The following is an 18023-nucleotide window of genomic DNA, read 5'->3' on the forward strand; positions in this document are numbered from 1 at the left end:
TGGTTGATGGCTTGAGTTTAAAAAAGAGTGGATCATAAAAGAATCAAAAATCTACTAAAAATCGAATTGATGGGGCTGACAGTCTAAGGTGCCAGGGGTAGTCGTTCATCAATCATCTAAAAGCTGCCAAATCAATATTGAGATTGAGTCCAGTAGGATGCATGCTTTTTAACACATGAATCCAATAGGTCTCTCTCTGTCTTAACCTAAAGAACCGATTGTAGAGATGAGATTTGGGACGGATTCTATTGGTATTATGGTATAGCAATTAGTTATTCCAGGATGTTTAAGGTTGCAATGTCTCCGAACACTATGGTTTTTATGGTTGTTCTTGATGTTATGTTGGTGTTCAGACCATCTAATGCTCAATCTTCTACAAGTACGCCCAATGTATTTTATCCCACAGACACAGGTAAGAAGGTATACCACATATTTGGAGGAACATGAGATATGGCCCAAAATGGAATATTGACGGCCCGTGACAGTGGATTTAAAGAACTTCTTCCTATGTGATAGATGGTCACATAGTTTACATCTCCTAATATTACATTTGTGGCAACCATAGGTATTTCTTGAGGGTCCAATTTTGGGAGCGACAGGAGTAACACTCTTCCTATTCCTGACGATCTTACTAGGAGCAAGGATCATTTTGAGATTGGGAGCCCTTTTGTAGACAACCTTTGGTGCATTACCTATTAGTTTAACTAGAATTGGATCCTTAGTCAGAATACTCCAATATTTAGTTAGCTCATTCGTTATTAGTTGGTGATTGCTATTAAATTGAGTGATGAACAAAGGAGACTTATCTATTGGCTCTAAAGCCGTGTTAGTTTTTACAAAATATTTACTCCTATCATCCGACCTAGCTCTATTATATCATCTATCAATAATATATGGGGGATATTTCTTTTCCAGAAATCGTTCTTTTAGGATCACACTTTGTTTGTCATAATCTATTAGGGAACTACAATTCCGGCGTACCCACTTGAACTGTCCATAGGGGACATTACGTTTCCACTGTAAGTAATGATTACTAGTGAAGTCTAGGTAACTGTTGCAATCTACTGATTTAAAATGAGTAGTACTAATGACTTTCCCATTGTCAAATTCAAGATTAAGATCAAGAAAACTGACTCTCTTGGAGTCGATAGTACTAGTGAAAGCAAGACCCCTGTCATTACGATTGAGATGGTCAACAAAGAGATTGGCCGAAGTAGTGTCACCTCTCCAAATAAAGATCAAATCGTCTATGTAACAACCCTAGAGTACTAGGCTCGCCCCATATGCCGGATCATAGATATATTCTTCTTAAAGAGACCCATAAATAAATTGGCATAACTAGGGGCGAACCTGGTACCCATCTCCGTTCCTTTGATCTATAAATAAAAATCGTCCTGGAAAAGAAAATAACTGTTACCCAAAATGAAAGATATTAAAGATAGTAGGAAATCGCATTGTTTGGAAGGGAGATATGGGTCTTGTCCAAGATAGTGAGCTATAGCATTCAGACCTAAATGGTGTTGGATATTAGAATATAGAGCCTGAACATCGCAAGTAATCCAGAGACAATCAGGGGTAATCACATGACATTCAAGTTTCTCTATTAAATCTGATGAATCCCAAATATATGATTCTAAACCCAACACATATTTTTGCAGAAAATGGTCTACATAGGTACACACATTATCTGTGAGGCTACCTATACTGGCTATGATGGGTCGGCCAGGTGGACAAGTGGGATTTTTATGTAATTTGGGCAAGTGGTAGTAAAATGCCACATTTGGTTCTATAGGGACCAAAAATTCCCTTTCTCTTTTAAGGATCATCCATTCCTTGAAAGCCTCATTGATAAGACTCTTAAGTTCAATTTTAAAAGATTCAGTGGGGTCTTGTTTCAATTGAATATAATAAGAGACGTCTTATAGTATTCTTCTGGCCTCTAAAAGGTAGTCCTCCAAATTTTGAAGGACTATACCTCCACCCTTATCTGCTTGCCTTATAACCAGAGATTTCTTGTTCTTAAGATCGAACATCGCCCTTTTTTCATTGGAAAATAGGTTATTCCTAATGTATTGATTATTTTTGGGAATAAGTTCAAATTTGTCACTAACCAACTGCTTAAATATTTCGATATGAGCATTGTTGGTCAGTGAAGGTGTAAAATTAGATTTATTTCTAAATTTAGTGTGAATATAGCCTTCATGGAGAAGTTCCAATAGGGCATCAGGTTCACAGACCGGAAAATTTTGTCCATTTAATCTGCTGTCCATATTGTCAGTCACAATGGGGCATCTCGTGTCATCTCAAACATTTTTCAGCAAAATATTTTTGCATTGATAGTTTTTGAGTGAACCGGTAAAGGTCTACAAATAGGGAGAACATATGTCCATTAGTAGGACTAAAAGATAGTCCTTTTCCCAAGACACGGACCTCGTCATCTGTTAGAGTATGTGATGACAAATTGAAAATGCCCTTATTTAGTGTCTGTAATCTTGCCTTTTTGACGGCTGTTGCTCGTCCTCTAGATCCCCGTGGCCGTAAGGTCTTTTTCCTTTTTGGGGGGTTGTCAGGGAGATTACTGGTTCCAGATAGCTTGATATAGTTTTTTGTTTCCAAGTTAATGGATGTGAACTGGCTCTAAAAAAAGGTTGTTCAGAAGTCAGATTGGCATTAGATGGCCCTGGAATAGGGTTGGGCAAAGGGTTATTTAAATGATGTTGTGGGCCAATATTACTTGATTGTGCAGGCCTATAATTAGTATTCTGATTGTTCACAGGGTCGACAGGTTGGTCACATCGAGAATAACCACTATTCTGATTGAAAAAACTCTTATGATGATGATAATTTTATGAGGGCCTATTGTTGCCACCCCAATTATTGTTGTTGGGCAAGTGGGGTTGATTATTTCTATCATAAGAAGCATATCTCTGCTGATATGAAACTTGCCCCTAATGGGAAGGACGGTCAGAACCCTCATATCTATCAGGGGGATGTTGTTCTAAATTTCTATTATGGCCCTCAAAAAATTCAGGAGTACATGGCCTATGGGTAGTGTCAATAGGTTGTCTAACATTATAATTGGGTTGATTCCTTTGATGAGGTGGATTACTCGAATATACAACCTGAGGATGTTGTTTATAATGGTGATAGTAGTTATTCTCTTTATTAGTTCTATTTCTATTTTTATTGTTTTTATTTTTGTTTTTATTAATGTTTTAATTTTTCCGATAACTGACATTAGACCATTCACCATTCTGTACCTCTAAATCTATAGGATATTGAATTAAATTGTCAGTCCTATTCTGTCCATCAATGGGTGGATTGTAACTGTCTTTCTTTTTATTTTTATTGTAGGTGTAAATTTCACCTTTCAAATAATCTTCCTCATCTCTTGCAATTTTACGGTTCTTTAAGTCCATCAACTCTTTTTGATACAAATCTGTTTTTTGTAACACCATTACCATGTCCTCATATAACGGTAATGTTTTAAATTTCTGTAAGCTAGTTTGAATAATATCTATCTCCTTAGATGTTTTTTCCACTAAAGATTTTCTATGAGAGATGAGAATCTTCATAAGTATGGTGGAGCATTCCTTGAGGGTGTCCTCCATTTAGTTATTAGGGCAGGGTCATCCTTAAAGGAACAGCTCTTATACATCCTAATACCCCTCAGGATCTGGTTTTTATCAATATACTTCTGAAGCATTTCAGCATCTAACCAATGTATACATTCAATATTGATTGCCTCTTCTAATTTAGCAAAGAGGGCATGTATGGACAGGTTCTCAATAGAGTTCTCATCAGCTGATCCTAAACTCAGAGGGGCAATATGTGATACTAGTAATAGTCTCTTATTGTTCCTTGCATTAGTGGACAACATATTATTTATACAGAATACAGTGGTAGAGTCTAGAAAAAACAAATAGTAAAATCAGTATCAGTGGTGTAGATGAGTAGACCTAATCTGTAATAGGATGTACAAATATACTGTAGGGAAGAGTCCAAATATGAGATAAAAGACGCTATTGGTCCAAAAGGATAGAGGAGGTCTCTATTAATAGTGGTATTATAGACTGTGTTGATAATGGGTGCAAATGTTACTGGGCGTATGTGATGTAGGACGTGTGAATAGAGAAGGGATAAAAGCCAAATATTGGTGGTATAGAGTATGTGGGTGGCACTGCTCAATAATATGTCTCCCAATACTAGATTTTGCAGGCAATAGTGTGTAATAAAGTATATGGCAGTGATGGCAGGTATGCCAGAACAATAAGTGAAACTACAATGCAATGCAAGAAATAGCAATCCTATATAAACAATAAATAAATAAAATTGGTGAACGAGTCACCATGATGGTCTTGAGCTACACACAATTGTGTTAATAATTAGATATAATGCAATGCAGGTGTGAAAAAGTGCAATTGTATGTCAGTATAATATAGATAGCATAAGTGGACAATGGAGGATTGCTAGTGAATCAAAAAGGTACACAAGTGCTGAAACAAATGACAATTCATAGATACATGTGTCAAATGAAAATATTGTGATATACAGAGTGGTTAATCAACCTAATATAAGAGAATGTAAATACGAGACTACTAAGTCAATGCATAACACTGCAAACAGTAAAGTCAGATAATGGAGTATTCTTACAATACGGCAGTAGGGATCAATACAAATAGTCACCGGATGCCTGGATTAAAAGTCCCAAAACAAACAAGTGAAGAGGTAAAAGTACAAGGAAATAGTCACAGCAGCAAACCTCATAACCCAAAGTAGATAGATTCACAAGGTGAGATTGCAGAGATCCCAACAGGAGGTGCGCTTGTGGCTGCAAACAGGTGGATAGGTAAGTCAGTGGTAGGCCACAGTCTTAATAGGTGGGTAATTCAAAGAAGACCTGTAAAGAAAAAATAGAGGCACCGCATTGAGTAGAAAAGTCTAGTAAATCCAGCAATAGGAGGATTCAGAGCCTCTAGTAGTAGCAACTCACCAGATGCAGCAGCACAACCGGAGTGCCATCCAGTGCAACACAGGACCTACACATTCGCCCGTATGACTCAGAGAGGCGTCAGGATACGTCCGACGTGAAGGCAGGTGACCGGATAGTCCAATCGGGTGAGCAAGAAGAGGGATGCGGTCAGAGTGACAAGCCCGCAAGCTCAATAAATATGGAAGTAAAGGAGCACGGATAGTGTAAAAGTGTAAGCTTTATTTGTTACATAGAGGGTAGCAATAGTGACGCATTTCTCATCAACAATAAAAAGCTGTTTCATCAGGCTAGATGCACTATCCAGACACTTGCTCCTTGTTATAGTGTTAGTTGACCAATCAGATGTCAGGTCAGTTGCAACACCTTCAATGATGTCATATGACAATCACATGGAGAGGAGTGCTAAAAAGGCAACCAACAATCAGTGATAGGAGAACTAACGACCAGTAATTGATACGTCATGTCGGACGTATCCTGACGCCTCTCTGAGTCATATGGGCGACTGTGTAGGTCCCGTGTTGCACTGGACGGCACTCCGGTTGTGCCGCTGCATCTGGTGAGTTGCTACTACTACTTGAGGTTCTGGATCCTCCTATTGCTGGATTTACTAGACTTTACTATTTGATGCGGCTTCTCTGTTTTTCCTTTACAGGTCTTCTTACAATTGTGCTCACTCCTGTGGAGTCAGCAGTGATTGGCTAAAATGCAAGTCTGTCAAAAGAACTGAAATAAGGGGGCAGTCTGCAGAGGCTTAGATACAGGTACTCATAGAGGTAAAAAGTATTTTAATAACTGTGTTGGTTATGCAAAACTGGGGAATGGGTAAAAAGGGATTATCTATCTTTTTAAACAATAAAAATCTGAGCATAGACTGTCCCTCTAAACTTTGTAAAACATTTGATTATGATTTACTAAAACCCTATATTGTAATATATTTTAAAAAAGAAAATCAGTGTTAACTATTCAAACACTTTATAGAATATGACTTATTGTTGATAATCTAACATCTTTTATAATAATTGTTCATATTAATTTATACTAGTTATAGAAACAAATATTCGGAGTCAATTCTATAAGGCATTACTTATATACATTTTATAAATTAAGTTAACCTCCTTCCTCATAAGTTGCTTATAAAAGTTTTAACATTAGATTCAATACCAATTTAGAGAATCTTAAACAGAATTAATTTCCAATTGTTTTTGTTTTTTTAGTAAGTTTTAAACCAAGTCTAAAATATATGAATTATAATTGGTCTTAAAACTTCAACAGGTATTTTTCAAATTATTGTCATTGATTGTAGAAGATATTTTTCAATTAAATTCAGCGCCATAAAAATATAGAGAAAAGGCGAATTGTGTAACTGTAAGAAATATTGATGGGTTTTCTTTTTGCTTTGAGTTTCACAGTAAGTTTATCCATGTGACCTTACATGTGTAGGGCCTGAACACCTGACGGGGTTTACACCGATTATAATTGGTAACTGGCAGAAATGTTATTAATTACTATGTTTTGCATGGAAAAAGTTATTTGATTTACAGGTATATTTTTGCCATTCATTTATTCTCTCTTCTATTCATTTTACTTGCTCTAATAAATTCTTGGCCTTTGCATGGTTAGTAAAGCGTATCTTAACTTTAATAGCATTAGCATCGTAAGAAGTGACAGATTGGCACTGCTTGGCTCCAATCTGTTATTCTCGCCTTAACCAATGATTGTATTACTTCCTAACTCTAAAAAGAGTGACTGTTCGACTCAAGCTAATAGGAATTGCTTAAGTTGTCAATTAAATGACAGTCCCTTCTAGTAGTTTGTGAAGCTATAGTGTTATCAAGGATATAAACATAGTGCAAAATAATGAATGTGAAAAAGTCATTAAAAACTCTTATATGTTCAATATTCACTTTAGAATTATATACATTACTTTAATTTGCATGATTATTATTGACTATTAGAAATAAGTTGCAATATTAAAGGGATAAAACAGTCTGCTTCATTATTCTATTAAAAAAAGCAATAAGCAGTGGGTTATACTTCATAAATCATAACAACATTCTTTTTTAACTGTAGTTCAGTTAGTTCTTGTCACAGCTCCACAAAGGAGCTGGGGTCTCTACAGGAAGGAATTTATAACATGATGTCATAAATCTTCTAGAGCAACATGAGCTAGTTTCTTTGCATTATTCAATGTCTGAAAACACTGTATCTTTTTTGTTATTTTCTCATAGTAGTCATTTTCTGCAAATAAATGCCCTAGATGAAAATATTTTTATTTAGAATTTTTATTTAGAATTTGAGAGAAATGGTGTCAGTAGTTTAAAGAATAAAACAAAAATGTTAATTTTACTGAGACACATACATATAAATAGTAACACATGAGAAAATGATAATTTTGCAGTGGTCTCTTAATTTGTTCCACAGCGCTATATATATATATCTCATCTCATGTCGGCTTGTAGCTATGCTCCACAAGCAGGAAATAGTGTAGTGACGCTATTTCCTGCTTGTGGAGCACGGCTACAAGCCGACATGAGATGTTGTTTGTCTTGAAGAAGGCTTCTAAGAAAGCCGAAATGTCGACTATAAATATGAAAAATTGTTGTTACCTGGAACAAATATCTTTTGTTTTAAAGATTTTATTGAGGTTGTGCGAAAACATTACAACTTATATAAGACATGTCAGTAAAACAAACATAAATGGTACATTTCAATGTGACAATTTATATATAGATAGAAGACAAAAGTCTCAATAGGAATAAACTTATGGAACCTCTTTTTCTGTTTTACATGAACTAAGGTTAACATATTGAGTGGTCATTTTAGGACTTATGGGTTTAGAAAAATTTAACAAATAGTACAATAAATGGTAGCGAAAAATGAATTAGGTAGGGTTAATGGAAAGTATGTAGGTATTTGGGTCTAATGAGATATGTGGTATAGATAGTTATTTGTAATTGAGAATGTGGGTATGTTGTGTTTAAAGGAAACTAAGCAAATGGTAGAAATAGCGTGGTAGAGCTGGTATAGCTGGTATGGTAATGGAATATGTAAATAGGAATAGGCAAATTACGACATAGGCAAGATAAGCCGTGTAGTTAAGTCTCCTGAATTAGGAGGTGTATTATTAAGTGGGGGGGGGGTGATAGATTAAATAAGATGTGAGAAACATGATATACATACTTCTAAATGCTGGTTATCTAAGCAGTAGCCATAACGAGGACCAGCCTCATTATAAGTATCTAAGCCTGGCAAATTCTTAAAGCTGGATAGATATTCTAGGACATTAAATCTAAGGCTTGGGTGCATGAATGCCAAAGCAGAAAATAAGATTGCCACGGGACATGGTCCCAATGCCCAGCGGCAATACATGGGAAGTCACCTCAAACCCACTCAAGTACTATTTATAGGCAGTAGGCATATAGGTTGCTCGGCAGTAAACATGTACGACTGTAAGTGCACACTCCATAAAAAGAGTGTGGCTGAAAGGTGGCGCTACTATTAAAGTGTATCTCAATCTTAGAATCATGTCAGAAGTCAGGATTAGGCTTGCGTGTTAGGTACTAAACTGCTAGTAGTCTTACCAATATCTATGTATATATATCATTATACTATTAGAGAGCCTTGCGATCTCCATTGAACAGTTTAAAGAAATTGCATTTCAATAAAGAGTTTGAAATGTCAGGGTGCAAGCAATGAACAAAATTAAGTATATGCGTAGGAGATAAGTTAGTACAGAGTGCAACAAACAAATAAACAAAACAGAACAATTATTAAGAGAGTTTCATCAAAAAGCAATGATGCCCTATTAAGCCCATATATCTATAATGGCACCAATGTATTGCGCATATGAGTGTTCGCCAAATAAACAATATAGAGAGATATCAAGGCTATCAGAAAACTGTCTACTAGGAGAGTGCCAAAAGTACAAATAACATAAAGTGTATATAACAATAGGATGGATAAAAATAATAGAACAAGCAGGTATAATTTTCATGGATGGTTCCTGCTACTTTCAATGTGTATGCTGTTGTCATACATTGTAGAGTAAATCAGGAAAGCTATTAACAAAGAATATGGATGAGTAGCAATTGCTCAGTCTAACAAGTCAGTAAGAAACAATAAAGTGTATGGTGGAGAGAACAGGACATAATACATATAAACTCACCGAAGTAGCATATAACTAGGGATATTTAAGCTGGCAAATTTTTAACTGATTACATAAACAGACACAGTTACTAGGGGAGTGCCAAAAGTACAAATAACATAAAGTGGGTATTACAATAGGATGGATATAAAGTGTAAAACAAACAGGTATAAGTTACATGCATGGTTTCTATTACGTTCACTGCATATGCTGTTGTCATACATTAGAAAGTGAATCAGGCAAGCTATTAACAAAGAATATGGGTGAGTAGCAATTGCTCAATCTAGCAAGTCAGTAAAAAACAATAAAGTGTATGGTGGAGAGAACAGGACATAATACATATAAACTCACCGGCGTAGCATAAAACCAGGGATATTTAAGCTGGCAAATTTTTAACTAATTGCATAAACAAACACAGTTAACCTGGGAACTTATGAGCAAGGATAAAAGTTAACCCAATTGTAACATATGGGGTCTGTGGGGCCACACTCTGAAAAATATAGCATACAAGTACTTAAAATGTGGCTCACAAACATAGTCTACTGACCTGTAAAAGGGTAGGCACACCCTTAACCCCTTGAACTGTGATGCCATAAAACTATCAATTGCTTTAATATGACCTATTATTATATACAGCCTGTTTGGAAACTTAAGTCATCTTATTAAATTAACTGTTAATAACAATATGAATTAAGCAGACCCAGCTTGTGCCTGACTGCAACATCCCTTGCTATTACATTGACGCTGAAACCAAGATCATAAGAAATAAAAGTACAAGGACATATCCCCCTAGAGGGCTAGTCAGCGCCGCATTGTAGAAGCATGTGTCTCTCTTTTACCAGTTTACACTGCTGCTTCCTTTATATAACTGTTTAAAACAATCGGCCTGGGTGCAAAATAAACAAATGTATGCCTTACACACTAAAAGGTGTTAGGAAAATAAAAAAAAAAACTCTCCCGAGAAACCCTGCTACCATCAGCCATATAGATCAGTTGCAGTCCAGTGATGGGATGATAGAGTTACTGATAGAGAGTCCAGTCTCTTCCTAAAACTATCCAATGCCGCGCATGAGGCCAGCCTGACCAAAGAGTGGTGAGGAACAGCAATGCACCAGATGTCGGGATGGCAAATGTCTAAACTCGCTCAGGCCCTGCATTACAAAATGGCTGCTATCAGGAGAAACCTGCACATAGCGCTCCATCTTCACGCTCGATGAACACAAATCTCCTGCCGCGGCTTGGTCCAACTGACCCCCACAGGGTAAGCAAGTGTGCAAATATAGGAGAAAGAAGAACTACTTAGCGTCACACATGGTGTCACCTCTGAAGCGTTATCCTGCGTGTCTAGTAGTGTCTCCATTAATTGTTTTGGTAGTACACCCTGGATGTTGTCAAGATTCTCTGAGGCAGTTTCCATCTCAGGTAAGGCTGAACCTATGCGCATCGGATTCTGAGGAGAAGAGCCAAATGCTTCAGCCATAGAGTTTAGGAGTCATGCATGGTGGATGTCCAGTAAATCGGCTAACTGTGAAAAAAGTGGAAGGCTCCATCTTCTACTATATGCTGGATAAATGGTAACACTAGTGTAGTTTCGAGCTCCGGATAATTTGTAGTATCAGGTCAGCCTAGTGTCTGGTAGCGTTGTGGTGTAGTTATAACAAAAACCGCCATTGTACGTTTTCAGTCCTGAGGAGTTCAGACGATAAACAGATCACATTACTATAGTCCAAAACTATCAACAGAATTGATAGCTCTGTATAGCTAGCAGATTTAGTTGTTTATCATTCAACTTTCCCTGATCATTACACTCTGCAATTATATGCTTTAGGTTCTTTTTTTTGGTCATACTTGCGCAGAGCTTTACACTAAAGCGGCCATCTCTGTCGGCTCCTGGCTCCGCAATATATCTTTTGCAATTTCAAAAATCCTGAGAGTGCCCTTCACTTAATAAGTATTACTCTCTCTCTCTCTTTATATATATATATATATATATACACACATACACTAAAGAAGCATGGTTTCATAAACCTTTAAAGGGACACTGTACCCAAATTTTTTCTTTTGTGATTCAGATAGAACATGCAATTTTAAGCAACTTTCTAATGTACTCCTATTATCAAATTTTCTTCATTCTCTTGGTATGTTTATTTGAAAAGCAAGAATTTAAGTTTAGATGCCGGCCCATTTTTGGTGAACAACCTGGGTTGTCCTTGCTGATTGGACAGCACCAATAAACAAATGCTGTCCATGGTTCTGAACCACACATTTGCTGGCTCCTTAGCTTAGATACCTTCTTTTTCAAATAAAGATATCAAGAGAACGAAGAAAAATTGATAACAGAAGTAAAGAGAAAGTTGCTTAAAATTGCATGCTCTATCCGAATCATGAAAGAAAAAATTTGGGCTCAGTATCCCTTTAAGTAACACAAACAGATGTTATTAAAATGAATATCAAAAATAATTGTTACCATACTTGACATAAAATAATTTTTTAAAACATTAAAGAAAAAAATGCACTATAGCTAACCCCTGTTTTCGATTATATTATTTATCATATTTTAAAATCTTAATACAGTGTGGCTTAAAGATACCCAGTTTTGTTTTTAAATACCAACACTAATTCATGTTATAGAAAGTAAATCTAATATTAGTGCAAAAACCTTTCCTCTTACACTAGTTTCCCAAGTAATAACAAGCTTTATTTTAAAAATATGACAATATTTGGATAATATATGAAAAATATAAACAATCAAGATAAAAAGGTACTCAATATTTCTTTGCTGGTCCTTATAATTATAAATGAAGTAACTATTTAATGATATATACATTTATGTAAATATATCAGAGTATCTTGAAAACACTAAATCTATATATATATTACGTTTTCATGTATTACTAATTATTGTTACCTCACAGCTCATTTACTAATATTGGGTAAGCAGTTCAAATCCAATATGAAGTCAAAGGTCACCTGGATCTCATGTTTAATTTGTTCCTGTTGATCTCTGTTAGCTGTTAGCTGTTATATACAACTGTTATATTACAACTGTTATATACAACTGTTTAATTAATTTGCATCTCACACAGCATGCAGATAACATTCACCTTGTTCACTTTATACTGCCATTACCTCTACACATCATCTGGTTACCGTGCTGTCATTTTTTTATTCACATGTTAAGTGCATTATGGATGTAAGGATTTTTCACACATTATGCCCAATTTTTGAAAGAAAATTGTTTAAGATTCTGAAAAAAAAAAAAGAAGTTAGCTTTGCTTGTTAGAATTCTCAATAGTGCACCCAAGAAATAGTGAGTACAGTTATACAAATGGTTGCGTTTGCAAAAAAATAAAATAATCTGTGCTATTTTGTTGTGTGATTTGTATATGTAAATATAATATGATGAATTCTAGCGATTTAAACTTTTTCAAGAAAGCACATTCATTAATTTTTAAGGTCATTTTCATCCCGATTGGAGTGGTTACAAACCACTTAAATTCTTCATTACCACCTCCTACATCTTTAAAGGGACAGTCTACACCATAATTATTATTGTTTTAAAAGATAGATAATCCCTTTATTACCCATTCCCCAGTTTTGCATAACCAACACAGTTATATTAATATACTTTTAACCTCTGTGATCTTGTATCTAAGCCTCTGCAAACTGAACCTTTATTTCAGTTCTTTTGACAGACTTACAGTTTAGCCAATCAGTGCCTGCTCCCAGATAACTTCACGTGCACGAGCACAGTGTTATCTATATGAAATACGTGAACTAACACCCTCTAGTGGTGAAAAACTGTTAAAATGCATTCTGAAAAGAGGTGGCCTTCAAGGTCTAAGAAATTAGCATATGAACCTCCTAGGTTAAGCTTTCAACTAAGAATACCAAGAGAACAAAGCAAAATTGGTGATAAAAGTAAATTGGAAAATTGTTTAAAATTACATGCTCTATCTGAATCATGATGAGTTTATTTTGGCCTAGACTGTCCCTTTAAGTAAAACCCTTTTTCTTCAAGGGCTTCACCTTTGCTTTCTAATTATTTGTTCTTTGCAACTTAAAGGGACACAGAACCCAATTTTTTTTTCTTTCATGATTCAGATAGAGCATGACATTTTAAGCAACTTTCTAATTTACTCCTATTATCAATTTTTCTTCATTCTCTTGCTATCTTTATTTTAAAAGCAGGAATCTTAGCAGTCGGACCATTTTAGGTTCAGCACCATGGATAGCGCACATTTATTGGAGGCTTACATTTACCTACCAAAAAGCAAGAATAACCCAGGTTCTCAACCAAAAATGGGCCAGCTCCTATGCATCACAGTCCTGCTTTTTAAATAAAGATAGCAAGAGAACAAAGAAAAATGGATAATAGGAGTAAATTAAAAAGTTGCTTAAAATTGCATGCTCTATCTGAATCATGAAAGAAAAAAAATTGGGTTTAATGTCCCTTTAAGATAGCAGGAACTGAGATACCAGCAATGTTCTAAATTCTGTATTCATGAAAAATAGTACTGTGGCTCTACAGTCAATGTATTGCCTTCCTTGGACAAAGGAGAATTAACTGACTGGGATATCCTTGGTTAACAGATAAGGACATATGTTAAAGGGACATTAAACCCAAAAGTTGACTTTCATTATTCAGATAGAGAATACAATTTTTAAAAAGTTTCCAATTTACTTCTATTATCAAAAAAGTTTCATTCTCATGTTATTCTTTGTTAAATAGATACCTAGGTAGGTAGCTTGCACATGCCTGAAGCACTACAGGACAGGAAATAGTGATGCCATCTAGTGCTCCTGCTAATGTATAACATTGTTGCAAAACTGCTGCGAAATAGTGCTGCAGACACGTGCACACTCTTGAGCTTACATTTCTGCTTTTCAAATAAGGATAACAAGAAAACAAAGAAAATATGATAATAGAAGTAAATCAGAAAGTTGTTTAAAATTGTATGTTCTATCTAAATAATGAAAGAAAAAAATTGGGTTTTATGTCCCTTTAACCCCTTGAGTGCTAATGACGGCTCTGAGCCGTCACAGAGTTTCCCACTTTGGTGCTAATGACGGCTCAGAGCAGTCACTAGCACTCTCCCAACTTGAGGGAGATCTGGGGGCTCCCACCCGCTCCTACCCCGGCGATCGGTGCTACATAATGAAAGGCATCGCCGGGGCTTCCGTTTTGCGTGGTGACGTCACGCGCAATAAACGTGATGACGTCACAGCGCAACTTTATTTAACATTAATAATGTTAAATATAGGAGCAGGGGGCATGCTGCTTAGAAGCCTGTACCTCAGGCATCTAAGCAGCTACAGACCCCCAAGACCCACCGTTGGAAAGGTAATCGCCTAACTTTTCCAACTGTGTAAGTTTGGGGATCTGAAATAAATAAAAAAAAAGTTAAAAAAAAAATATTTTTAAAAATATTAAATAAAAAACCCTTTAAGAAAACCTTAGCACCCAGGTGGGAAAGTGCTTAGCACTCGAAGGGTTAAGATGCTACTTATTTTAACCCTTTGAGTGCTAAGCACTTTCCCACCTGGGTGCTAAGCTGATTTAATTTATTTTTTTATTTTTTTATTTTGTGAAAAAAAAATGTTTTTGGAAATGTTAGGCGATTACCTTTCCAATGATGGGTCTTGGGGGGTCTGTAGCTGCTTAGATGTTTGATATACAGGCTTCTAAGCAGCATGCCCCCTTTCCCTATACTTTGTATTGACAAATTGTTAATAAAGTTGTGCGGGGACGTCATCACGTCATTTCGCGTGATGTCACCGCGCAAAACGTGATGCCCCGGCGATGCCTGTCACTCTACAGGCATGATCGCCGGGGTAGGAGCGGGTGGGAGCCTCCAGATCTCCCTCAAGGTGGGAAAGTGCTAGTGACGGCTCTGAGCATTAAGGAAAATTAATTTTAAAAAAATCCACCTAAAAATGACCTTCTTGTATTATAAACACTTAAACTGCTTAGATCCCATCTGAATTGAATTCAGGTGATATGTTCCAAGTTATATATGGACATTAAGAAGAAAGGTATCCAAATGCTGGGTCCCATAACTCTAACATAAATACATGAATAAAACTATTTTTTTTTTACGTTCTGTAGTTCTCTTAGATTAGGCTGTATATACTGAACCAATAGTATGAAATAGTTCATGGAAAGCAAATCATAAGTGACTGTTTGATAATTAAAGAAGTATAAATTAACTATCAAGCATTTTACTTTGCTCCGGATTCTCTATAACTCTTTGGTCTAGCGAAATTTTATAAACAGCCTCATTAGTACTATTAGCCGCCTCAAGAAATGCTTTACAATAAAAAAATTTAGCTTGAGAACTGTGTATCTAAACCATTTTTAAATGTATTTAAGGTATTGGCATTCACTACCACCCTTAGCCAATGAGTTCTACAATATGGTTGTTTAAAGTGATTATATCTCCATTCCTCCAACTTTAAACTGTGACCTCTAATCACAAACAGAGCTTCTGCCAACTCTGTATATGGGCCATGAATATATTTATATAAAGTAATCATATCACCTCTAGAGAAAACAGACCAGTTTGGCTAACCTCTACTCATAGATTAAACTCTCCATTCCCCTTAGCGCACCTAGTGTGGGTGAGCTAAATTCCTCTTATAATAGACTTGTAGGGGCATGCAGAAAAACTCATGTCAGGTATCGCTCAAGTGCTAAGCAAAAAAGTATGCTAAGCTGAAGGTGTGCTAAGGCTTGAAGGGATTTAAATAAATGGTATTAAGGTTGGATTTTAAAATTTCAAATATTATGAGAGTCTTGTTCTACAATTAAGAAAGAAAAAATATTTTAATATTTAGCCATACTTGGGATAGCCCTATTTTTGCTTATGTAAAATAAAATTAAAAATACTCCATTAAAGGGACGCTGAACCCAAAAAAATATTTTGTGATTCAGATAGAGCATGCAATTTTAAGCAATTTTCTCATTAACTCGTATTATCAAATGTTCTTCATTCTCTAGGTATCTTTATTTGAAAAGCAAGAGTGTAAGTTTAGATGCCGGCCCATTTTTGCTGAACAACCTGAGTTGGTCTTGCTAATTGGTGGATAAATTCACCCACCAATAAGCAAGTGCTGTCCACTGTCTGAGCCAAGAAATAGCTTAGATGCCTTCTTTTTCAAATAAAGATAGCAAGAGAACGAAGAAAAATTGATCATAGGAGAAAATTAGAAATTTGCCTGTTCTATCTAAATCACAAAAGAAAAAGGGGGGTAGTTATCAACGTGTCAATTTTCCTGCCTTCGCCGGCCCAATACGCCCGCCTAAGCTCGCCTCACATCGCCGCCGCGGACCTGAAAAATTTCGCCTAAGTTATCAAATAAAGTTGTCAAAAAGCCGCGCACCAAGTACGGGGCAATGAGCAGCGGACTGTGAGAGTTATCACTCATCCGATCTCGCTGCTCTTCGGCTTTTTCCCAGCTTTATTACTAGCCTGTCACTAAGCACTCACACTAAACTGCACTGTTCTACCCCCTATACCGGAGCCCCCCGCAACTCAATAAAGTTAATAACCCATAAACCGCCGCTCCTAGACCCTGCCGCAACTCTGATAAATGTATTAACCCCTAAACCGCCGCTCCCGGACACCGCTGCCAGCTACATTATACCTAGTAACGAAAATTATCAATCCTTGGATTGATGGATTGTACACCTATATAGCACTCATTCCCTAATTGATAGTGACAAAAATTGGACAAGAGCTGTGTCTCCTGGGAGGAGAGTGTGCGTGGGGATGTTTTTTAAAATATAACCTTTATTGGTAATTTTTTAAAATATAAGGCAACAAACACAATTGACATACATACTTTATTAAAAACACAGGCTTGGGTCTTTGTAGGTTTTATCCGTTATTCACGGAATACATTAGGTGGTTGTGGTGTATATTAGAAATTACTAGAGTTTCAAGTCAGGTTAATCTCGGTAATTGTATAATATTTTATTATACTTAGAGCTTACATTTAGGAGAGCTGTTGTGTTATGATATTTGCTCTAATATTATATATGTGGTCTATGACTCACCGTTTAAATCAGATTTTAATATTGGAGGTATTAATGTAAATATCCCATATTATCACCAAAGTTTGTTATTAATGCTTGTAGTATTGCATTGGATATGTGTCTTAGTGAGACATTAACTGATTTCCTTGTAGTTGTATTCTGGTACTATATATAGGTACCTATATCTCAGTATAATATTGTTGGAAATACATGCATAATGCTATTTTAGATAGCCTCTTAGCTATATAAATACAAAAGGTGCTGTCTGTATGTGGTATAATAACACTGGTCAGTGAGTTAACATATTAACCCCTGTAAGGCCTTTGGATTGTATATTTATCAATACTTATGTATGCACGAGCATTATGCTTGAATCGTTACACAGAGATTATGTTGCTAAAATTCCCTTGAATTTTTGGAGTTGATAATATGTACTATAATTGTTATAACAGCAACATATTTAAGTAACATAGGAACTCTATTGGATCTTGGCATTCTTAGGTCTTTAATAATATTGGTAACAAGCTTCCAATATAAGTTCACAAGAGAGAGTTTTGTAATAATATTCTCACCGTTTGTTTCTCTAATAATAAATATTGAAATCTTACAATGTAAGAGTTATGGTAATCATATGAGTATGTTATAATGCTACGATGAAGTAGCTGTTCTTTGTGTATTAATTACGCTCTTGGTTTGTATCAAATATTGCTTAGTAATATTGACTAGTTGAATTGTATTGTCCGCTTAGGCCTTGAGAGTTGTTAGCGGTATTGTGACGAGAATTCGCTAAGTATTTGCGGTATTATCTATATATTTGAATCTTCATACTAGTAACCGCTTGCTGAATC

The sequence above is a fragment of the Bombina bombina genome, chromosome 1, assembly GCF_027579735.1.
Source record: "Bombina bombina isolate aBomBom1 chromosome 1, aBomBom1.pri, whole genome shotgun sequence".
NCBI lineage: Eukaryota > Metazoa > Chordata > Amphibia > Anura > Bombinatoridae > Bombina > Bombina bombina.